The sequence below is a fragment of the Neoarius graeffei genome, chromosome 20 (assembly GCF_027579695.1).
Source record: "Neoarius graeffei isolate fNeoGra1 chromosome 20, fNeoGra1.pri, whole genome shotgun sequence".
NCBI classification, from domain to species: domain Eukaryota; kingdom Metazoa; phylum Chordata; class Actinopteri; order Siluriformes; family Ariidae; genus Neoarius; species Neoarius graeffei.
Genome location: NC_083588.1, coordinates 63,215,321 through 63,240,320, shown reverse-complemented (window position 1 = coordinate 63,240,320; position 25,000 = coordinate 63,215,321). Strand labels below are relative to the sequence as shown.

Here is a 25,000-nt window from a genome sequence, read left to right as displayed (position 1 = left end):
GCTCATATACCGTGAGTAGAGAAAAACAAAATGGCTGAGTGTGTTGCTGAACCAACCGAGGACGAAATAAAAACTCTTTATGGTAAAACAAATACTTTTGTTCCATATTTTGTTGCTTTTTTTGTAGTATTTTTGGGGTTTTGTTTTTGAGTACAGTTTTTATTTCGTCCTCGGTTGGTTCAGCAACACGCTCAGCCATTTTGTTTTTACAAATATAATGTAATTTGTACAATTGCATATCTTTATTTTTTAAAATTTTCAAGAATTATTATTATTATTGTATTTTTCACAAATTGCTCCTGTCATTTCACTGGTTTGTTTACATTCTTCATCTTTAAGCATTAAAACTTGTTGAATTTTTTTTTGACTGGCTGAAAAGCTCAAAGAAGTTTGAAAACTAGATAGTGTGTGTGACTAAAGTCACAGTGATTTGCACTGGCTCTTACAAACCAGGATGTCTGGTCACCATACCCTTATAGATCCAGAATGGTAAGAGATGCTTAGTGAGGAAAAAACCCATCTTTCATGGATCATTCCAGATCAGTGATCCAGATCAGCACCAAAAGTCATAGCAATGTAATTCAGCTCAGAGGGATTCTTCATGTGAAATTTAGTGATGGTTGGTTGAAAATTGAGGAAGAAATAGCATCCTAAAAAATGTCAGGATAATAATAATAATAAGAAGAAGAAGAAGAAGAAGAAAAGTAGAAAGATCCTGAGTGAGAGTAACAATTTGCACCAGCGCAAACCATCTATCTATCCTGTGTATATCACATATCTATGTTTATCTATCTATCGTGTCTATCTAGACATCCATCCATTTGTATAATCTATCTAGATATCTATCCATCCATTCATCATGTGTATATCTACCTAGACAGCCACCCATCCATCCATCTATACTGTGTAGATCATATTCCTCCATCTATCTTTGCATCTATCTATCTATAACTTCTATCTATACTGTTTATAATATTTTATCAGTGAATATTACATGAGACTTAATACAATAAATAAATAAATTAGATAGACACATTAAAAATAAATAAATGCATCTTTTTCCCTCAAATGAGAAATTATTTTAGACCTTTACTATAACTGTGGGGTTTTTTTAATTTGATATCCTAATATGATAAAAGCTAAAACAGTGGAAGTGTAATAATTTCTATTGTTTTTTAAAGGGGTACCAAATATAATATATACAGTTGCTGATGTGACAAAGTAACGTATTCTTAAGTATTCTATCAAATTTATATACTAGAAAACAACGAAATATCTTGGTAATTGTAAATATAATACTTTATACGCTAAACCGCACAAGAGTCGCCATTTTTAAAAGACCGTGACGTCAGCGCTACCCACTGCACTAGCAGAACTCTCTGAAATAGAGGAGATAAGCGTGTAATCATGGCGTCGGGCGCATCAAGTGAAAGCGACAGCTCTGTCAAATCATACGAAGAGATCCCGCAAGACACACTGCAAGCAGGCTATGGCTTAGAAGGGTACCAGTTTGAACCTAGGAGAGGTACTCTCGACTCCGGTGATGAAATAAGAGAAGAAAGCTCGGATGACGGCGAGGATGAGACTGATGCTGACCATGGGCGTGGCGAGCGTGGGGCAGAGCGTCTGCGTGCAGGTGACACGGCGTGGTGCTCGTGCGGAAAATGTAACGTGGAGTTGCTCACGAGTCCAGCAGAATTTATTTGCTGCAATGAGATAGGCGCCACCCGTGGACTTGCGAAATCGTCGCAAGAGGCAGAAACGGGTATTTCACACGTGCTATTCCCAACCTCAATGAGCCAACACAACTGGGCACATACATACGTCATGAGTGTTACGCAGAGAAAATGAATGTGCATTCTGATTGGATAAAATTAATATCATGGCGGGCTGTTCAAACTGCGGAAATAGTTTGCTCGAGCTACTTTCAAAACACTATAACTTTCCAACCTTAGAACAAAAAACTTTTGTAAGTCTTGAATAAGGTTCGTTAATGTGTGTTTTATTGTTATATTTACTCTATATATTGCCCTCTGTTCCCCTTTAAATAGATAAATAAGAATAAATTAATAATAAATTTGCTGAATAACTAACACTTGCTTCCTCAAAAATATGTGACATTAATTTCTACTATTAGTTTGACTTGTCCTGTTTTATGTATTTTTTTATATTTAGTGTTAAAATGATAATTTGGAACATTGTTCTAAACAACAATTTTGTACTTGATGTTATTTGACGTTCTATTTTGCTGTAGATCTAATAAAGGGGAAACATCGTCTCGAATACTGATAATAAAGGCAGGAATGTGGAATCTATCCAGTGGAGAGTAAATATACAGTCTAGTGTTTAACTGATTTATTTATGAATCAAAAACAGAAATAAATCAATATTTTTGCACGTTACTTCTTTTTCTTTTCATTGTCGTGTAAAATGTTCAGTCTGTGGACGCGTCCCATCTGTGACCCTCATAACACATTGTTTAGTGTTTTAAACTGAGGAAGAGTAAACACGTCGAATATTTAAAATAAAATGTCTATTTCATTCTTTTTATTTTTTTTTTTTCATTTCATAACCGAACACCGAGTGTAAAACAGGCGTCGGACACATCAGACATCTGAACTGGGATCAGACGCAAAGAGAAACTCGGACTGAACAGATGGTCATGAGATCGTTTCAGATGTCTGTTTATTGTTAATATTTTAAGTACTTTATGAGGCTTTAAATTGAAATTGCTTGAGTTTTTTTTTATGGTCTCGGCATGATGTGAAAAGACGAGTACAGAGTCGTTTAAAAGCGCAGCGTTCATAACAGGACGATGGATGTTCACCACCCCAAGGTTCCTGCCAGGCGCTGATAGCTCCATCCATCAGCAGAGCGATGGACAATTCCTCACCGCTTCCCGTCCTTGACTCTCGTCTCTGTAGGTCTGCTATTGATTTCAACACCATCTAAAATATTAGCCAACACGCAAACGGCTGGTCTTCTAATAAACGGACGTTCCTTAATGGACGAGTCACTTTAATCTGCCACAAAAGTGGACGTGACAAGTGACACGAGATCTCAGGATCACGATTAAACAGCAGGATCACATCACGTTGCCCAAACCACTTCACCACTTCGGGGTTAAAAAAAAAACGCTTGAGGATGAACAGCACGAGCGAAAATTTGCGGATATATTTTTATCGCAATCGCAGACGCTCCGGTCCCCAATCCCTCAGTCACATGAAGCGAGTTGCATCACAGCCCGTGACCTTGACAGAATGAACTCGAGGCTCATCAACAGGCTGATAACAGCCCCTCAGTGGCAGCGTGATAAAAGCATTACAATAAAGATAACGCATTCAGGAGGCGGCGTCTTAACCGTCAGTCGTTATAGAAACGAGACGTTGCGTTATTGATCCTTTGGCTTTGATCCCATCACACTCAACGAATGACGACACGATAAGAGGATATGATCCGAGTGCACACTGTGGATGCTGCATCATAAATTATAAACCTCGTTAACACGATTAGTTACAACTACGACTTTCAGATTCGTTTTTTTGAAGCTATAAAGGTTTAAGAACGAACGAATTTAACAAACCAAGCTTGCTGACAAAAGTACAATCGTTTCATTTATTTTGATTTCCACCAACATTGTTATTCTTGAGGCTCCAAATGAAGACACAAGAAAACTACACTTTAAAATGGTTTCTCAACAGCTCTGGGGATGATTGAGGGTTCTCTCCGTTAAGAGGTTCTTCTGAAATGGGAAACCATCTGTTGTACCACTCTACTAATAAATTTTAAACGTCTGAACCAAACACCAAACCGAATGGCGTACATTTCACAAAAACAAGAAAAGGTAGTCCTTAATTATCCCATGAAGAACCCTGGAAGAACCCTTTTTTGATTAACTTGGGGTTCTCCAAGCCTCCTAAACATTTCCTACTTGGAAGAGTTTATATTAACAAAACACCGCTGTAGGGTTCTACCTTCCTTCAGAAGAACCACCATAGAACCCTGAAGTGTTCCAAGTTTTCTTGATGTTCCAATAAAGAGCTTCAGTTTCTGTTTGCCTCTTGGGAAACCATCTCAAACAGATCTCCTTAAGGACTCTTCATTATCCAATGAATCCTTGAAGAACCCTTTTTCATACGAGTGTATTTATTAGCTTGTAAGCATACAGTACAAATTATCATAGGGTTCTTCAAACCTCACATCTCATCTCATTATCTGTAGCCGCTTTATCCTGTTCTACAGGGTCGCAGGCAAGCTGGAGCCTATCCCAGCTGACTATGGGCGAAAGGCGGGGTACACCCTGGACAAGTCGCCAGGTCATCACAGGGCTGACACATAGACACAGACAACCATTCACACTCACATTCACACCTACGCTCAATTTAGAGTCACCAGTTAACCTAACCTGCATGTCTTTGGACTGTGGGGGAAACCGGAGCACCCGGAGGAAACCCATGCGGACACGGGGAGAACATGCAAACTCCGCACAGAAAGGCCCTCGCCGGCCACGGGGCTCGAACCCGGACCTTCTTGCTGTGAGGCGACAGTGATAGCCACTACACCACCGTGCCGCCCTTTCTTCAAACCTCATTAAAAAAAAAAAGTTTTCTACTTGGAAGAGTTTATATTAACAAAACACCACTGTAGGGTTCTACCTTCCTTCAGAAGAACCACCAGAGAACCCTGAAGTGTTCCAGGTTTTCTCAATGTTCCATAAAGAACTTCAGTTTCTTTCTGTCTCTTGGAGAACCATCTCAAATAGATCTCCTTAAAGACTCTTCATTATCCAATGAACCATTGAAGAACCCTTTCTTTCGTAAGAGTGTATTTATTAGCTTGTAAGCATACAGTACAAATTATTATTTGGGTTCTTCAAACCTCATAAAAAAAAGTTTTCTACTTGGAAGAGTTTATATTAACAAAACACCACTGTAGGGTTCTACCTTCCTCCAAAAGAACCACCAGAGAACCCTGAAGTGTTCCAGGTTTTCTCAATGTTCCATAAAGAACTTCAGTTTCTCTTTGCCTCTTGAGGAACCATCTCAAACGGACCTCCTTAGGAACGTATGCATGAAGAAGTTATGGTTAAGTGTGTGGAACAAAGTGTTGTTAATTATTTTCTTCTTATAAGTAACCAATCAGTAACTAATAGTGTTGGTAGCTCCGCCCTTTTGTGTCATTAGGTCACCTTGGTATGCATTATGAACCTTGTAATGGAAAAGGAACAAAGCGTAAAAAAAAAAAAAAGCCCCAGCAGATCAGCTGATAAATGTATTAAAAAAATATCTGGAGTTATGACCAGAGTTTTAGACTCTATTCTCATGAATTTATGCAAATCATACTGCGTTCAAATAAAGTCGTAACTCCAATCTCAGACTCAGAAACTGGGATTTCCGACTCCGGAGGTCAGGAAGGCGTCTTCAACTCCATGTTCAGCACATGGCACCATCTCTGGGAACTAAAATACCACTTTAACCGAGGTTAGATTAAGATATTTTTCTTGATTAAATCTACAACAAAACTCATGTTTACTAACGTTAGCTGGCTAGCTTGTCGCTAACAAAACACATGCTTTCACTGTTGCATCCATCTTTTTCTTTTCACTTTGGAGCTTGAAAATGACATCATTCCGACTTCCCACTTCAGAGTTAACGCGAACGCATGAACGTTTTCCGACTTCCAGAGATGTTTCAGTTTGTTTACAGTCTCTGGTATGGTTTGTGAAGTGGCTGATTTGAAAAAAAAACACTGATGATGAAAACAATGGTCCCAGATGACTGGACAGAGAACTTGGCATTTATTGTCCACGTGTCAAATTCAAAACACGTCTTATCAGTTCAGAGCGCCACTACGACTCAAACCGTAACCACATCAAACCGTCTTATTTGTAGCACAACCATTAAAGGTCGCGCGTTAAAAAAACAGTCATTGGGCCCCCAAGTGGTGCAACTTTAAAGCGTTCGACAAATCTTTGAGAGATCGCGGGTTTGAAGCCTAAAGGCCTCTGCATGCTCTTGCGACAAGGCTTTCGCAGATAGCTTTTCGCAGACAGTTGTAATTTATCGTTGAGCGGGGAGTAATAGGCGTGCGCGATGTTATTCACCGCCACAACGCAAGGGGGCGCAAAGTCGCGAAATCGCTAGGAGTAGTTGGTGGGTGTGGTTAGTGGAGTGTTTATCCTCCGGTTACTTATAATGACTAGAACTGGAGTCGTATAGATGTACGTACTTCCTCGATCAACCGCTCTTCGTGCTGCTCCATCTTCGCTCGTGTTTTTAAAAATGCCGGTCGTGAAAACAAACCAAACCGGGAAAGTAGGGAAGCGGAAGTGCGTGTACAGCGGATGTAGAGTGGACCGATCAGAGCCCTCTTGTCTGCGACGCTGTCTGCGAGGCTTCTGCAGTGGTCACAATTTTTGGGAGGTGCGCGCAGAGCGTCTGCGAAGGTGGGGGGGCTACGCAGACACTGTCTGCGACGCTATCTGCGAGGACTGGGTTGTCAGCATAAATTGGCCTTAAGAGAGAAAAAAAAATTGGCCTGTGCTCTGAGGCCGAGGTCACGCTACAGCACGCGATGGGTTTGTGAATACGTGGCGATGAAAATTTTGTCGCATCACCACCAATTGTGAATATTCTCTGAGCTTTGCGAGTTGTTTTTTTTTTGCTGCGTCTCCGCCTCGTGAGTGGGCAAAAACATCGCGAAAAATTTCAATGCACGCACTGAAATTTGGTGGCGATGTTTTCGTTGGGAAACTAGGCGGCGAATACTTGCAGATGTCTAAAGTCCTTCCTGTGCCATGCCCTGGTCTCCACAGGCAGTCTCCCGTTCCAGTACTAACCAGACCCTTAAGACACATTGGGCGGCGCCAATCTCTGTTTCCATAGCCCCCGGCCTCTCACCTATACAGCTAGGGCTACAGTGGGGGGCGGGTCCTCTGCTAACCACGAGAATTTGACTCCCCACTCACATCTGTATTGCAGCATGCCTCGCCAGATGGCAGTAGGTACCATTTTTATGACGGTCTTTCTTTGATACGACTCAACCGCGAGTAGAACTCGCGATCTCCTGATTGAGACTGAGACATGCCAACCACTACGCCAACTCACAGAGGGGTTTGGGAAAACTTCTCAAAGCTCGGGGAAACATCGCCATCAAAACGCCTCGTTTTCATAGATAACCCATCGCAAAGCTTCGCGAGTTGTAGTGTCACTGTAGCCTTAGTGTGGGAGGGGCTTCCGCTCGCTCTCTCTCAGCTGTCAAATACTTGCGGTCATCACGTGACCTCATGGATACGGAAGTGGGCGGATAGTGCTTTCCTCCGAATGCGTTACTCTTGCGCTGCCCCCAAAATGGTGCAGGAGCAGCAGTTTGAAAAGATGGCGTCAGTCGGAGGAAGTGCGTGATGACCTTCAATCTCCCTGAATGGTAGGCGGAGTGAGTGAGCGGTGAGCGAGCTATCTGGTGGGCGGGACCTTATTGACCTCTGAGGAAAAGCTAAAAATTGTTGCCAGTCGGTCTTGTTCATCGCTGTGCAAGTAACTTTTTTTTTGCATGTCCCTGGACCTTATTTATCAAATTATTACTAAAGATCTCTGCTACAGAATCAAACGGAACACGTGCATGTAACAGCTGGACGTTTTTTAAATGTTAAAACGTTCTTCTTGCCATTATACATTTCACAAAGCCTCGTGACACGATACTAGGAGCAAGTTGTGTGTTTGAGGCAGTGGGTACGAGAGTGCTGGTGAAATGCATGCTGGGAGGAGGGGGAGGCCCAGGCCCACGGGGAGGCTGTTAGGAATTCAAAGAGTTTTATGGCAGAAGGAGGAAATGCATGAGAAGACCTGAAGGCAACTTGAAAGGGAGAGAGAGAGTATTTATGACCTTCAGCACAACTCGCCCTCCTCCACGGCGACCAATAAGCATGAAAATAACTCCATCCTTCACTGTCCTGCGTTCATCAGCACACACACACACACGTGCACCGACCTCAACAAAATTCCACATCGTTTGCATGATGTTTATTTAAACAGGTATGAAAATGAGTTCACGTTTCCTGACAAGTGTGAAGCCACGCCCACATTTTATTACATCATAATGTTCATTTGCATAAAAAATATATTTTGGAAGGTGAAAGGCATCGTACAGGGATTTACAAACTCGTTCTATCAGATACAGCACTTTCAAAAATCTGGTAAGAGATACTGGTAACGTTCCAAAAGTATTGGCACCCTTCATACTCCTTTCCTTTTAAGATTTTACAGGAAGGAAGAAGTTATCGTGTCCATTCTGAATTATTTTCCTAAGGCAGCATGTCCTGAAGTGGTTTATTATTCCTCTTATACCGCAGCACTGAGTTGAACTCGTGATCAGTTTATAGTTACAGTGAATCTCAGTCATGTTATAGCAGCGATAAACAGACACTCCTTCACCAGCCTTTCTTGAGGTTAATTAGACAAAAAAAAGCAGCTTGGCATGTTGCCAAGTAAATACAATTCTTGAATATTTCTGAAAATGTAATGCTAAAGTATTAAAACAAGTGCATTAATGTCCATAAACCTGTGATTCGGAGCTGCTGCAATAGAGAATTAATCAACACCTTCGCTCCTGAATTATACTTCCACAGGATGAATTTAAGTCTTTGATTTTAATTTGCAAATTTGGACTGCTTGATGAAACTTTTGAAAGGGGGGGGGAGAAAAAAAACACTTGTTGAGCCTCATTCTCGCTATTTAAAGTGAGCTTTATTAAAACTGTGTGTTCTGTAAAACCATCAGAAAAATAGACTCTAATCATCTCCATATAACAAGAAGATCAGCAAGACCAGAAGAACGTGTGTGTGTGTGTGTGTGTGTGTGTGTGTGTGTGTGTGTGTTTCCTGACTCGTTGGCTGCTGGGTTAGCATATGGAGCGGATTAGCTACTGTGAGACGTCTCACCAGATGTGTGAGGGGAAGGTTTCGGGGGAAAAACGGCACAGTTGAGTCCAAAACTTTTCTATTTCATCAGAAAATAATATAATCAATCAATCAATGTCCTACCCAAACCCCCCCCAAAAAAAAAGAAAGCAGCAAAAACAAATAAATAAATACTTCATTCATTCACACTATGGATAAGAACACAGACGTAACCACAGATGGGTTTTGTGTCCCAAAAAAAATTAAATAAATTAAAAAAATTGTTTATATATAATCACAAAAAAAGTGAGCAAACCTACATGGGATATATAATATTTTTTTTATATTTAAAAATATTTAAAATATATATTTAAAGATATATTAAACATCTGCTATTTTAATCCGACATTTCTAATGAAATTAAAACAATAAAACATATTTATTATCATTTTCGTTAATCATTTTTTCTTTTGTAAATTTTCTGCTAATTTCACGGTTGAAATTCTCTCATTTTATTGGACATTGAGCTTATTTTAAACATTTATTTGAAGAAAGAAACAAAGCTGTCTGCCATTTCAAGCAACAAAAAAAGGATTGAAATAGGACTAATAATCTTAATTATTTTCTAATAATCTGATAAGAAATTAGATAAATATTTTAACAGATATTCACATTTTTCTTTTTTTAAATCAGATTACAAAAAACTTTCAATGCTCAATTTTCCTTTTTATTTTTCCAATTCAGTTCCCTGCTTCATATTAGTTTATTATTTTTATTATAATATTTGTTTCTATTTATTAGTACTAATTTGCTATTTCCAATTATTGTTTTTTTCAGATTCTGTAAACTCACATTGTTTTTTTTTTAAATGAAAAACGCCAGATGTGAACACACGCTGATGCGACTGTGGTGTCAGAAATGAAATCCGAAAAATTCCTGAGTGTAACGTTTCAGTGCCTCAGAATCAGTAGCCGATCCTGGAACTCATCTCATTCTAATGAAATCATCGGTCAAGTCCACGCTTCAAGCTTCGCACCACCTGTTCCACGTCTACAGTATCACAACACACTCCTGACCCACTGACCCTAAACTACACGTGTACACACACACACACACACACACACACACACACACACACACACACACAGACACATTCCAGACACAGGCTCTGTGTGTGTGTGTGTGTGTGTGTGTGTGTGTGTGTGTGTGTGTGTGTGTGTGTGCGCGTGTGTGCGCGTGTGTGCGTGTGTGCGTGTGTGTGTCTGCATTACATCAAGAGAGTCATTGAGCATGTGAAGTGTTAAACTGCTTTTACACGAGCAGCAGGAACAAGTTGTCCCTGCTTTCCTTCGTGTTTACACGCTCACTTTATCAGTGACAAACCGGAGGTTAGACAGGAAAACACACAAAAGTGCATGTGCACAAATCACGGGGGCAAAGGGTCGCCGGTTTGATTCCCGGGAATGACAAGAAAAACATGAGGGGAGTTGAGTGAATGAACAGCACTTTCCCCTCCCTCTGTATCATGGCTGAAGTGCCCTTGAGCAAGGCACCAAACCCCCAACTGTCGGACTGGACCACTTAGGACTCTGGACCCGAGTCTGACCATAATCTTTCAGGTTCTGAACTCAACTCAAACCATGTAGTTTGGGACACTTGGCGCTTAATCAATGCTTAATTTGAAATCTGGGCTTCACTCAGTGTGGCTTGGGACACTAGAAATCTGGACTCAACTCAGACTGTACGGTTTCCACTCTATGGTTTCCAGACTCCATCCAAACTGTACAGTTTCCACTCTAGACTCAACCCACACCGCACAGCTTCTGGCTCTGGACTCAACCCAGATAGCACGGCTCCCGGCTCTGGACTCAACCCAGACAGCACGGCTCCCGGCTCTGGACTCAACCCAGACAGCACGGCTTCTGGCTCTGGACTCAACCCAGACAACATGGCTTCTGGCTCTGGACTCAACCCAGATAGCGCGGCTTCTGGCTCTGGACTCAACCCAGACAGCACGGCTTCTGGCTCTGGACTCAACCCAGACAGCACGGCTTCTGGCTCTGGACTCAACCCAGACAGCACGGCTTCTGGCTCTGGACTCAACCCAGACAACATGGCTTCTGGCTCTGGACTCAACCCAGGCAGCATGGCTTCTGGCTCTGGACTCAACCTAGACAGCATGGCTTCTGGCTCTGGACTCAACCCAGACTGCCAGCTTCCGGCTCTGGACTCAACCCATATTGTACGGGTTTGTTTTGGACTCAACCCAGACGACATGGCTATCGGCTCTGGACTCAACCCAGACTGAATGGCTTTGGTCGTTGGACTCAACCCAGAATGTACGACTTCCGGCTCTGGACTCAACCCAGACTGCATGGCCTCCAGCTCTGGACTCAACCCAGACCGCACGACTTCCGGCTCTTGACTCAACCCAGACTGCACGGCTTCGGCCGCTGGACTCGTGCCAGACTATATAGCTTCGGCCTCTGGACTTGTCCCAGACATTCCGGTTTCTGCTCTGGACTCAACCCAGACTGTACCTGCTGGAATTCTGGATTTGAGTACGAGTGTACTTAAAGATCTGTATCTCTGGAATATAATCAGACTTTAAGACTTTACACTCTGAACTTGACTCGGACTCGTAGAGAACAACACATGACGTGACAAAGACTCAAAAGAACGAATTCCTGTAAATCTGAAACATTCATGCAACACACGTCTTGAGCACATTTCAGTTAAGGACAGGAGTTCAGACTGGGTGGAGGTTTTACAAGCAGGATGAGCAATTCAACTCCTCCACGTCGTCTAAATATCTTAACGAACAGAGAACACCACCACCACACAGGCACACCATTTCAGGAAAACGATTAGACACACAGCGACAGTAAACAAAGATCAGCAACCAACATGACTGGGCTGTGATCCAAATCAGCCATAAAGAGGGTATCGGAGGAACAGGAGCCGGTTCAGATGTTCAGAAAACAAAAGGCTCAGAGAGCTGGAGCTGGTCCTGACAAATGGGGGCTGGGGGGAGGGGGGGTTGAATCTGCCCAAAGTAACCTCCATGGAAGGGGGGTAAATCATCGGGGGTGGGGTGGGGTGGGGTGGGGAGGGGAGGCAGTGATCATCATCCTCATCACCATTTCAAAAGAGGACGGGGTGATGGGAAGGGTAGGAGCTGGGGGATGGGGCGACTATTGGGGGTTATTTATAGATTTTTTTTTTGACCCCAGTGACCTTCACTGCATCACTCCGTCTTCTGCAGAGGGCAAGGAGATGAAAAGGAGTCGCAGAAGCAACGCTGTCCCTCCTCCCAGAAACCCGAGCCCACATCACGGCACGTAAATGATCACTGTGACTGTGTGTGTGTGCGTGTGTGTGTGTGTGTGACTGTGTGTGTGTGTGTGTGTGTGTGTGTGTGAGGACGAATTTCACTATACAAATTTTCAGAACATTTACATATCCCAATTTGAATGTTTAAGACGTCACATTCGTTGAGTGTCTTTTAAATCCATTGAAAACATTTTTCTTCAACATTAAGACTCTTAACACTCGCTGCTCTTCTTCTTCTGTGGCTGAATCTCTAACAACGCTTCATCGTTTATTTATTTATTAGACGTCTTGTATACACACTGTACCTTCTATATAACGAGCATTTACAGTGACTGAGAAGCTGCGTTTTTCGACAGCGCTATTCGGATGGGATTATTTTCCCAGAAATACGTCTGCTCAGTAACGTCGTCGCGATTTGGGTATAAATCCCAGAAATGGGCGTGTCTTTACGGTTTACGCATGCTCATCACAATAAAACTTCCCTGTGTACTCCATACACTGCGTTTACACACAAACTGATCACTCTGACCTGTAGCGCTGGTTCTGGGAGGCGTGGCCAGGCAAGCTGCATTTGATTATTAATAGGTCACATGACCATAACACATCTGTAAAAATGTCGGTGGTGTGTTATGGTTCTGTTTTGGGAGAAGATTAAAATAAAAAATGATAAAATAAATGAATAAATATAAAAAGTGTGCGCGAGAACGCTTCCTTTCCTGGAGCGTCTTTATCCCAAAGAAAAACTGCAGAACCGCTTAAGAGCTTCTAGGTGCGGCTTTTTATTTCCGGTAATTTCTCAGTCCATCGAGCGTACAGTCTGTATCTAATGACATAACACGCAGGAAGTGTTTGCATCACACAAACCACTTGTTACAAATTTTATCTTCCGTTGTTTACGTGTAACACGCAGGAAGTGTTTGCATCACACAAACCACTTGTTACAAATTTTATCTTCCGTTGTTTACGTGATGCAAATCGCCTGCCGTTCTGCTAAAATTCCTTCAGCATTGCTCTAACATTATATGCTCATTAATATTCAAATATATTCAAAATACTTCATTAATATTCAAATATGTGTGGTTTGAATAACTAGATCTAGTCTGAGAGTGAGAAAGATTTGCTTTGCATCTACTGTCCAGACTTTACTTACGGCAGATCCTCCAGAAGGACGAACCTTATTCTCGCGTGCATACACACACACACACACACACACACACACACACACACACACAAGAAAGACACAGTAGGGATTCTTTCAAATGAGGGAGGGCCTGGTCAGCAAGAATTTGTTACATCAGACACACTGACACAAAACAAAAGCCACTGATTTCTCCATGCAAGAGTGCGCGCGCGCGCACACACACACACACACACACACACACACACACACACACACACACACACCTGAGCCGTGTCTCAGACCAGTGGTTTTCTATCTTATCGCTGCAGGCCTCCTGTATCAGGCTGCTTTAGTGACAACACACAGGCCCTAATACCAGCTCATCCACTGAGCCGTGCATATCAAATGGCCTCCAGTGGCTCTGCTCACACTCATTTGCATACACACACACACACACACACACACACACACACACACACACACACACACACACACGATTGACAAATTGACTGTAGCAGCCAAGAAGCGACACAAATCCTCGGCTTAATCACAAAAAATCCCCCTTAAGCCGAGTGGCGCAGCAAAACGCCGCAACGGGCCGGAAAACACACGCCCCCCCTCAGAGGGGGCAATTAACCCGTCTTTACCGCCTTCAGCCCCTCCTCACTCCGACTCCATTACAATAAGCAGGGCATTCCTGAGGCCACGGACATGGAGGGAGGGAGGGAGGGAGGGAGGGCGCTGAGAAGCGCCTGACATTCGAGATCCTCCCCCCCAGAGGTCATGGGGTCGCGCCCTGACAGGCCCGACTGAAGTGAGCGAGTGAAGTGCGCACTCGGCTCTTTCACATGGAAATGCGGTGGGAGAGTGAATGGGGCCGAGTGAATACTGACTGCGGGGAAATGTTAATGAGTTACAGGATGGATTTCAATCTCGAGCTGACGAGGGCTTTCAACTTTTGGCCTTTCGATAAAAGGAAGTGCCCTCTCCTCTTCTTCTCCTCTCCTCTCTCTCCCCCTCCTCCTTTCCTCTCCTCTCTCTCCCCCTCCTCCTTTCCTCTTCTCTCTCTCTCCTCCTCCTTTCCTCTCCTCTCTCTCCCCCTCCTCCTTTCCTCTTCTCTCTCCCCCTCCTCCTTTCCTCTTCTCTCTCTCCTCCTCCTCTCCTCTTCTCTCTCCCCCTCCTCCTTTCCTCTTCTCTCTCTCTCTCCCCCTCCTCCTTCCTCTTCTCTCTCCCTCCTTCCACTTCTCTCCTCCTCCTCTCCTCTTCTCTCTCCCCTCCTCCTTCCTCTTCTCTCTCTCTCCCCCTCCTCTTCCTCTTCTCTCTCCCCCTCCTTTCCTCTCTCTCTCTCCTCCTCCTCTCCTCTTCTCTCTCCCCCTCCTCCTTTCCTCTTCTCTCTCCCCCCCCTCCTCCTTTCCTCTTCTCTCTCCCCCTCCTTTCCTCTTCTCTCTCCCCCTCCTTTCCTCTTCTCTCTCCCCCTCCTTTCCTCTTCTCTCTCCTCCTCCTCCTCTCCTCTTCTCTCTCTCCTCCTCCTCTCCTCTTCTCTCTCCCCCTCCTCCTTTCCTCTTCTCTCTCTCCCCCTCCTCCTTTCCTCTTCTCTCTCCCCCTCCTTTCCTCTTCTCTCTCTCCTCCTCCTCTCCTCTTCTCTCCCCCTCCTCCTTTCCTCTTCTCTCTCTCCCTCCTCCTTTCCTCTTCTCTCTCTCCCTCCTCCTTTCCTCTTCTCTCTCCCCCTCCTTTCCTCTCCTCTCTCTCCCCCTCCTCCTTTCCTCTCCTCTCTCTCCCCCTCCTCCTTTCCTCTTCTCTCTCCCCCTCCTTCTTTCCTCTCCTCTCTCTCCCCCTCCTCCTTTCCTCTTCTCTCTCCTCCTCCTTTCCTCTTCTCTCTCTCCCCCTCCTCCTTTCCTCTTCTCTCTCCCCCTCCTTTCCTCTTCTCTCTCTCCTCCTCCTCTCCTCTTCTCTCTCCCCCTCCTCCTTTCCTCTTCTCTCCCCCTCCTCCGTTCCTCTTCTCTCTCCCCCTCCTCCTTTCCTCTTGTCTCTCTGCTCCTCCTCTCCTCTTCTCTCTCTCCTCCTCTCTCTCCCCCCCTCCTTTCCTCTCTCTCTCCTCCTCCTCTCCTCTTCTCTCTCCTCCCTCCCCTCTCCTTTCTCTCCCCCTCCTCCTTCCCTCTTCTCTCTCTCCCCCCTTTCCTCTTCTCTCTCTCTCCTCCTCCTCTCTTTCTCCCCCTCCTTTCCTCTTCTCTCTCCCCCTCCTCCTCTCCTCTCTCTCCCCCTCCTCCTTTCCTCTTCTCTCTCCCCCTCCTTCTTTCCTCTCCTCTCTCTCCCCCTCCTCCTTTCCTCTTCTCTCTCTCCTCCTCCTTTCCTCTTCTCTCCCCCTCCTTTCCTCTTCTCTCTCTCTCCCCCTCCTCCTTTCCTCTTCTCTCTCCCCCTCCTCCTTTCCTCTTCTCTCCCCCTCCTCCTTTCCTCTTCTCTCTCTCCTCCTCCTTTCCTCTTCTCTCCCCCTCCTTTCCTCTTCTCTCTCTCTCCCCCTCCTCCTTTCCTCTTCTCTCTCCCCCTCCTCCTTTCCTCTTCTCTCCCCCTCCTCCGTTCCTCTTCTCTCTCCCCTCCTCCTTTCCTCTTCTCTCCCCCTCCTTTCCTCTTCTCTCTCTCTCCCCCTCCTCCTTTCCTCTTCTCTCTCTCCTCCTCTTCTCTCTCCCCCTCCTCCTTTCCTCTTCTCTCCCCCTCCTCCGTTCCTCTTCTCTCTCCCCCTCCTCCTTTCCTCTTGTCTCTCTGCTCCTCCTCTCCTCTTCTCTCTCTCCTCCTCTCTCTCTCCCCCCTCCTTTCCTCTCTCTCTCCTCCTCCTCTCCTCTTCTCTCTCCTCCCTCCCCTCTCCTTTCTCTCCCCCTCCTCCTTCCCTCTTCTCTCTCTCCCCCTCCTTTCCTCTTCTCTCTCTCTCCTCCTCCTCTCTTTCTCCCCCTCCTCCTTTCCTCTTCTCTCTCTCCTCCTCCTCTCTCTCTCCCCCTCCTTTCCCTCCTCCTCTCCTCTCTCCTCCTCCCCCCTCCTTTCTCAGAGTAATCCTCGCTGCTGTGTAATAAATTACACACATTACATCTCATCATCTTTAAAGGGACGGTTAATAAAAATACACACTCACCCACAACACTAAACCATCATTCATTCATTCGAGATGCGTTTGCTGCCTGGAGCTTCAGATATTTCCATCGGAACACATTAATCAATTAACAACAACTCCTCCTTTAACATTTAGGCCACGCCCCCTGTATAACATATCTGATGTCTGCGTGGAGATTTCAAAGCTACATTTATTACGCCGTGTTAAACTGATAGCTATAAGCTTCCATCACCTCTTGGCACCTTGTAGCTTCGATGCGAAAATACAGGACATCGGTCGTGTCTCGGGAACGGCGTCAACGACAGCAGGGTCTTACGTCAATGCTCGTGTTACACGGACAGTCGGATCAGAAAGTCTGACTCTGATCCAAAACTGATACAGATAACATTCGTTTCTCTTTGATTTAAAAAAACAGACACCCAGATACAATTTTGCATAACAGGATTACATTTTACACGTAGGGTTAATGAGCTGTTACTATAGAAACTATAACATATCAGGAGGAGCTCATTAATATTCATATGAACATTAACATGAATATAAATATTAATCTGTGATTAGTAGCTGCGCTAGGGTTCTAGAAAATTAATCAACAAATCAGAATCCAGAAATCTACAGCACTGTGACAGGCCTCCTTCATGTAATGCAGAGCTATTATAACTGACAGTTAAGACAGTGCAAAAGTTTGTGCACCCTCTTTTTATTACTTTAAAAATGTCTGTGAAGGTTCTCAGTCATCCACGTCATCGTAAAGCACACGTGCTCAAGTCCGGTTGCTTTCTTCAACCTACAGATCACTCTAAACACTTTCACAGGTCGTTTGTTTGAATACTGATAAACAGTCCCCACTTTCTTTGTTTTTTTTCCCCAGTTCAGCGAAAGGGCGATATTTTCTGATTTGACTCATAAATGCATAAACACTCAAGTAGTGTACAAGGTTCCGAGGACCCGTCTCAAATTCACATCCAGGTTTCAGTGCAGACAAAGAGGCTTCGGTAATCTGTTCCTCTGAGAGAAGAAGGGAAGAGAGAGAGAGAGAGAGAGAGAGAGAGAGAGAGAGAGAGACACATACACAGGGAGAGAGAGACGGGGAGAGAGAGAGAGAGAGAGAGAGCACCAGAGAGAGAGAGAGACACAGACAGGAAAAAGAGAGACAGGGAGAGAGATGAAAGAGAGAGAGAGACAGAGAGTGAGACAGACAGAGAGAGAGAGAAAGTGAGAAAGAGAGAGACAGGGAGAGAGAGAGACAGATGGGGAGAAAGAGCGCAAGAGAGACAGAGACAGACACAGAGAGGGAAAGAGAGAGACAGAGAGAGGGAGAGAGATGAAAGAAAGAGAAAGAGAGCGAGACAGACGGGGGAGAGAGAGAGAGAGAGAGAGAGAGAGAGATGAAAGAGAGAGAGTTCCAGTGAATTACAAGAGAAGAGGGTGTGAGAGGGAGGCAGCCAGACTGATAATGTTTAACTAGACCTGAGTGGGAACATCTGGAAGTGTATACACACACACACACACACACACACACACACACCCCTTTCCCTGCGTGTCTAAACTGCCCATGCTTTGCATTACGCATATAAAATAAGTATTCACACCCCGTCCCTGCCCCTCCACATGTTTCTGTCTCCGTGTTGGGGATCTTCTCTATAAAGCCGATTCAGTTTAAGGTGGAATGTTTAAGGCAGAATGTCGTCCCTCCAGTTTTAAAAAAACAAACAATCATCACGATGGATTTCAGTGATCAAATAATATTTACACACTCAACAGTCAGAAAAAAAACCCACGTTTGAATGTTTACGATGTCTGAACCCTGATGTTCTGTTCGTGACGTCTCCGCGTTGCGTCCCATCATCCTGCGCCATCACTTTAGAATTTACACAAATACAGCTGTAACGTTTACTTTCATATATAATATATTCATCTTTCCTAATGGCAGTGTGTGTGTGTGGGTGTGTGGGGGGGGGGGGGGTGTCAGTGTGAAGAACTGGGACATGTGATAACGTTACAGTTACAAACATCTGTCCTTCACTTTTCTCCTCGATCATCACCACTGTGGCCAAATGTACGAGTTTAAACATGTTTATGCTGAAGTGCACTGGACAACAGGCACATGATAACAGCAGGACAAATCATACTGTAGTGTTCAAATCATTTCTCTTCATGAACAGAACAGGGGTTTGTTTTTTACTTACTGTCTTAATTAACTATTTTCTTACTTCCTTTCATTCTTACTTGTTTTCTTACCTACCTACTGGTACTTACGGTACCCTTTTATTTTTTTTACTTACTTTTTTTTTTAATTAAAGGAGCCTGACTTGATTCCTAGATAAAAGTAATGTCCATCCCCTTTTAGAAAAGTTTTCTTTTCCAGTTTGGATTAGTGTCACTTTGTGATTTCAGAAACTTTCAAACAGAATGTCAGGTGCTGATGATTCTACCGGAGCTGTAACGATAGCGAGAGGACTAGCTTGCTTGTTGTGCTTTTTTTTTGTTGCAAAATTAGGTTTCTCATGCCTAAAATGAGGGGCGGCACGGTGGTGTAGTGGTTAGCGCTGTCGCCTCACAGCAAGAAGGTCCTGGGTTCGAGCCCCGGGGCCGGCGAGGGCCTTTCTGTGTGGAGTTTGCATGTTCTCCCCGTGTCCGCGTGGGTTTCCTCCGGGTGCTCCGGTTTCCCCCACAGTCCAAAGACATGCAGGTTAGGTTAACTGGTGACTCTAAATTGAGCGTAGGTGTGAATGTGAGTGTGAATGGTTGTCTGTGTCTATGTGTCAGCCCTGTGATGACCTGGCGACTTGTCCAGGGTGAACCCCGCCTTTCGCCCGTAGTCAGCTGGGATAGGATCCAGCTTGCCTGCGACCCTGTAGGACAGGATAAAGCGGCTACAGATAATGAATGAATGAATGCCTAAAATGAGTTTTAGTGAATTTTCAGAGTTGTTCAGATTTGGTCATTAAAATTCCACAGTGACACTAGAAGTGGAAAAAAAAAACCTATTAGGAAAAAAACTTCATCCATTTTCTCCGTCCGTGTGTACGATTTCAGCAGCAGCACACGATGTTTAAACTGAGATTTTCAGTTGAAGGCAAATTCAAAATGGTGATTTTTCTTAAACAAAACAATCTTCCCGAATGATTCCGACAGCACGTTCCCTTCAGTCCGCCGCTCACTACTTCACGTCCCACCTGCAATTCCTTCCTGTTTCATACATGTCAACCTTTGGTCAATCAAACCTGTATAACCAACCTCCAAAATCCGTATTTCCCTTATAAAATCCGTATAAGATGCAAATTAAAATAATTTACCTAAAATTTGAATGACAATTAGCAATGATATATCCCAGTTACTTTTTATTCAATATTAATAACAATAAACCTTCAGAATGAATGCAAAGTATTTTTCCAGTCTCACCTGTGAAAGGTAATCCCATGTGATCTCGTTTGTACGGTAAACCTGTTGGTACAGTTAAACGCAGCACGTGAATGAGGCATCTTTATTCTCGGCTACTGTCTAGACGCTATACCAGAGACGGTTGAAGAATCTCCACTTTGCCACATCCAATATGGCGGCGAGGATGACGTATGATTCTACGCAGAAGGCGGGGTCTATGTTTATATGTCTATGACTTCACGGTTGGCGGGATTCTCGCAATGCGGTGTGTGCATGATCAAAAGTGGAACGAAGTCTCGCTACTACAAGATAACGCGCGATTTCATAAGACTCTTTACTGGCTGTCTGTGGTGTACAGTACGTTTATCATCGTGGGAATTGATTATAGCTCTAAATAAATATTGAAGTTTTTTTAAAGAATCCGTATAACTTTATTTATACGCCCGTATACTACGTTTATTGAATCAAACCCGTATAAAATACGGACATTCCGTATAGGTTGACATGTATGCTGTTTACTGTTTAATGAAAGAAGGCAGTTGTTTTATCTTAACTTGTCAAAATGTCTACAAATCATTAAATGTTCGACGTCATAGCTTTACCTTCGACTGTTACAAAGCGCTAACACTGGAGACTTCTTCCATAAACACTAAGGCCCTGTCCACACGGCAATGGATTCAGGTGAATCTGATAAAATTGTTTATCGTTTCGGCCTGGCGTCCACACGGCACCGGCGTTTTGGGTGCCCCAAAACGAAATCTTTTGAGAACGGGTCCCAGAGTGGAAAAATCTGGCAACGGCGCCGTTGCGAAGTCGTCTGGATGAGTAGAACGGATTTGTTTACGATGACGTCACAACCACATGACTGTGAGTGCTTCACGCCGGGTAGAAGTGTAACGAACTCGATGCAAGTTGTCAGCAAATCCTATAACTTGGTTCATGAAACGCGCTTACAAAATATTTTCACCGTGAATATTTATTGTGTAATGGTGCAAAGTGAGAGAGGGTGAGAGAGAGAATAGCCCTTAGCCCTTATGTGGCTGATGCTACAGAAGAAGGGGTTTATGCGCATGCGTCTACTTCTTCTATTGTTCTGGTGTCTCCAATGGGACCGTCTTACAGCGCCCCTAGAGGTGTGGCATGTGTATTGCATCGTTTTCAGCAAGCGCTGCGTTGCCATATGTACCTGATATTTTACTGATCCGTTGCCCATGTGGACGCGATATTTAAAAAAAAAAATCTCGTTGCCGTTGTCGTGTGGATGTAGCCCAAATAAATGTCTCCTTACGGAAAGTTTCACCATGTGGAAGCTTTTATAACCCGTTTATATGACGTGTCTGCTGTACACGTCCCTGTGAATGAGCTGTTACCATAGAAACGATAACATACTGCACTAGAACCAATGCACGGATATAAAAGCGTAGTCATAAACCCATCAAGCAGAGGCATCTGCAAAACCAAACCCATCCCTGATTACAGTTTGAGCGAGTCAGTGTATGGCTTTAATAATCTCAAAACCAACTCAGTCAGAGGGTCAGAGTCAATCTGTTCTGGATTAAACAGGTTAAACGGACAAATATGTCGTCTTATGACCTCAGAAGCCCAGGAGATTTAATTCAGGTGACTGAATTCCTCAGGATTTCCCCGAGGAAATTAAGAAACTGTGTCCGGGGAAGGAAAAAAAACACGACCTCGAGTCAAGGCAAACAGAGCGATATCGAACAATCCAAACGAGCACTCGGCGATGATGACCTCGCCTCGGAGGATAAAGGAGCCGTCACACACAGGAGTTCCTCAGGCATGTCCTGTTTTGGGTCTTGGAGTCCCTCTCGACTCCCAGAACAGGAACATCCGATGGATCTGGGATTCCCCTGGAGCTCGGCCAGCAGATGCGCGTCTGGAACAAAAGCTTTGTCTCGAGGTTCACTTGGCCCATTTTCTAATGGATAGAAATAATGCCGATACGTGGCTTTTTGTTTACTTTTATCAAACTCGGCACGCAAAAACTACTTTAGACTTTAAAGTCACTTGAACAAACACGCTCGCTACATTTGTGTGTACAGCGGCGCTTGAAAGTTTGTGAACCCTTTAGAATTTTCTATATTTCTGCATAAATATGACCTAAAACATCATCAGATTTTCACACAAGTCCTAAAAGTAGATAAAGAGAACCCAGTTAAACAAATGAGACAAAAATATTGTACTTGGCCATTTATTTATTGAGGAAAATGATCCAATATTACATATCTGTGAGTGGCAAAAGTATGTGAACCTTTGCTTTCAGTATCTGGTGTGACCCCCTTGTGCAGCAATAACTGCAACTAAACATTTGCGGTAACTGTTGATCAGTCCTGCACACCGGCTTGGAGGAATTTTAGCCCGTTCCTCCGTACAGAACAGCTTCAACTCTGGGATCTCTGATGTTGTTTTAGGTCATATTTATGCAGAAATATAGAAAATTCTAAAGGGTTCGCAAACTTTCAAGCACCATTGTACATGTACAAAGAGCGCTCCTAAAACCCGAATATCATCAGCGTGTCCCATACGCCTTAATCGGAAAATAGTACTACATTGAGAATAAGGCCAAATGGAATTGGCCTTGGAATATATAAAGAGAATACTGGAATATCTAAAGGCAATTTTGGAATATCGAATATCTAAACAGAATACTGTAATACCTAAATGGAATACTGGGATATCTAAAGGCAATATGGGAATATTTAAATGGAATATTGGAATATCTAAAGGCAATATGGGAATGCCTCGATAGAATCCAGGAATACCTAAAGGCAACATTGGAATATTTACATGGAGTATTGGAATATTTAAATGGAATATTAGAATATCTAAAGGCAATATGGGAATATCTACATGGAATATTAACATCTATAGGAAATATTGGAATACCTAAACGGAATACTGGAATGCTGTTTACAAGGCCTGTATCAAATTCCCAGGATTACTATATTTGGAATAATAGTGGAAAATGAGTGTGCATGGGAATGTACTGGCTGTTCAGTGTGTCTGAACAGAACCTGGGCGTGCTCTCCAACTAGGTGCGGTTCTTCTTTCAGCAGAAGAGAACACAGTAATCACAGTCAAGCCCAAGAGAGTCTGAGTGATGTGGTCTCCATTAGCTTCCAAGTGAACTCCAGTGGAGGGGAAAAACAAAAAAGTCTGACTCTGAATCGATTCACCTGCCTGAACTGAATCACTCATGTTGTGTGATTTGTGTTGCAGCATTTCTTTGTAAATTTTATCTGATCGAAAGAACAGAGCTGCAGAAACGTCACGAGTTCTGGAGATTTGGACCGATGTCAAAAAACAAACAGAAAGGGAAAATACAGTGGGGCAAAAAAGTATTTAGTCAGCCACCAATTGTGCAAGTTCTCCCACTTAAAAAGATGAGAGAGGCCTGTAATTTTCATCATAGGTACACTTCAACTATGAGAGACAGAATGGGGGGAAAGAATCCAGGAAATCACACTGTAGGATTTTTAATGAATTAATTGGTAAATTCCTCGGTAAAATAAGTATTTGGTCACCTACAAACAAGCAAGATTTCTGGCTCTCAGAGACCTGTAACAACTTCTTTAAGAGGCTCCTCTGTCCTCCACTCGTTACCTGTATTAATGGCACCTGTTTGAACTCGTTATCAGTATAAAAGACACCTGTCCACAACCTCAAACAGTCACACTCCAAACTCCACTATGGCCAAGACCAAAGAGCTGTCAAAGGACACCAGAAACAAAATTGTAGACCTGCACCAGGCTGGGAAGACTGAATCTGCAATAGGTAAGCAGCTTGGTGTGAAGAAATCAACTGTGGGAGCAATTATTAGAAAATGGAAGACATACAAGACCACTGATGATCTCCCTCGATCTGGGGCTCCATGCAAGATCTCACCCCGTGGGGTCAAAATGATCACAAGAACAGTGAGCAAAAATCCCAGAACCACACGGGGGGACCTAGTGAATGACCTGCAGAGAGCTGGGACCAAAGTAACAAAGGCTACCATCAGTAACACACTACGCCACCAGGGACTCAAATCCTGCAGTGCCAGACGTGTCCCCCTGCTTAAGCCAGTACATGTCCAGGCCCGTCTGAAGTTTGCTAGAGAGCATTTGGATGATCCAGAAGAGGATTGGGAGAATGTCATATGGTCAGATGAAACCAAAATAGAACTTTTTTGGTAAAAACTCAACTTGTCGTGTTTGGAGGAGAAAGAATGCTGAGTTGCATCCAAAGAACACCATACCTACTGTGAAGCATGGGGGTGGAAACATCATGCTTTGGGGCTGTTTTTCTGCAAAGGGACCAGGACGACTGATCCGTGTAAAGGAAAGAATGAATGGGGCCATGTATCGTGAGATTTTGAGTGAAAACCTCCTTCCATCAGCAAGGGCATTGAAGATGAAACGTGGCTGGGTCTTTCAGCATGACAATGATCCCAAACACACCGCCCGGGCAACGATGGCTTCGTAAGAAGCATTTCTAGGTCCTGGAGTGGCCTAGCCAGTCTCCAGATCTCAACCCCATAGAAAATCTTTGGAGGGAGTTGAAAGTCCGTGTTGCCCAGCGACAGCCCCAAAACATCACTGCTCTAGAGGAGATCTGCATGGAGGAATGGGCCGAAATACCAGCAACAGTGTGTGAAAACCTTGTGAAGACTTACAGAAAACGTTTGACCTCTGTCATTGCCAACAAAGGGTATATAACAAAGTATTGAGATGAACTTTTGTTATTGACCAAATACTTATTTTCCACCATAATTTGCAAATAAATTCTTTAAAAATCAGATAATGTGATTTTCTGGATTTTTTTTCTCATTCTGTCTCTCATAGTTGAAGTGTACCTATGATGAAAATTACAGGCCTCTCTCATCTTTTTAAGTGGGAGAACTTGCACAATTGGTGACTGACTAAATACTTTTTTGCCCCACTGTAATACATGATAGAGAAAATGTTTGAAACTACGGTAGTTATTTACAGAACGGTCGACTCGTTTATTGAGCGTCGGTGTTCTTTGTACTCGGGTGATTTCTGTCATTTCGACACACACTTGCGTATAAATGCTTGTTTTATGAAGCTTATGAAGAAGTTTTCGGCCCTATACACCTCCAGCAACTTTATTTTTGTGTGTTCTGGTTCAGTCAATTACGCGCAGT

At 43.7% G+C, this 25,000-nt stretch overlaps 2 protein-coding genes across 5 annotated transcripts in view; one reads left to right on the top strand and one right to left on the bottom strand.

Annotated features, from left to right (window-relative positions):
* LOC132868909 (large ribosomal subunit protein uL3) overlaps positions 1-25,000 on the top strand; it is a 477,874-nt gene that overhangs the window by 89,432 nt on the left and 363,442 nt on the right. The gene's annotated exons all lie outside the window — the stretch shown is intronic.
* The window catches only part of rarab (retinoic acid receptor, alpha b), a 169,154-nt gene that overhangs the window by 59,761 nt on the left and 84,393 nt on the right, over positions 1-25,000 (bottom strand). The window lies entirely within an intron of this gene.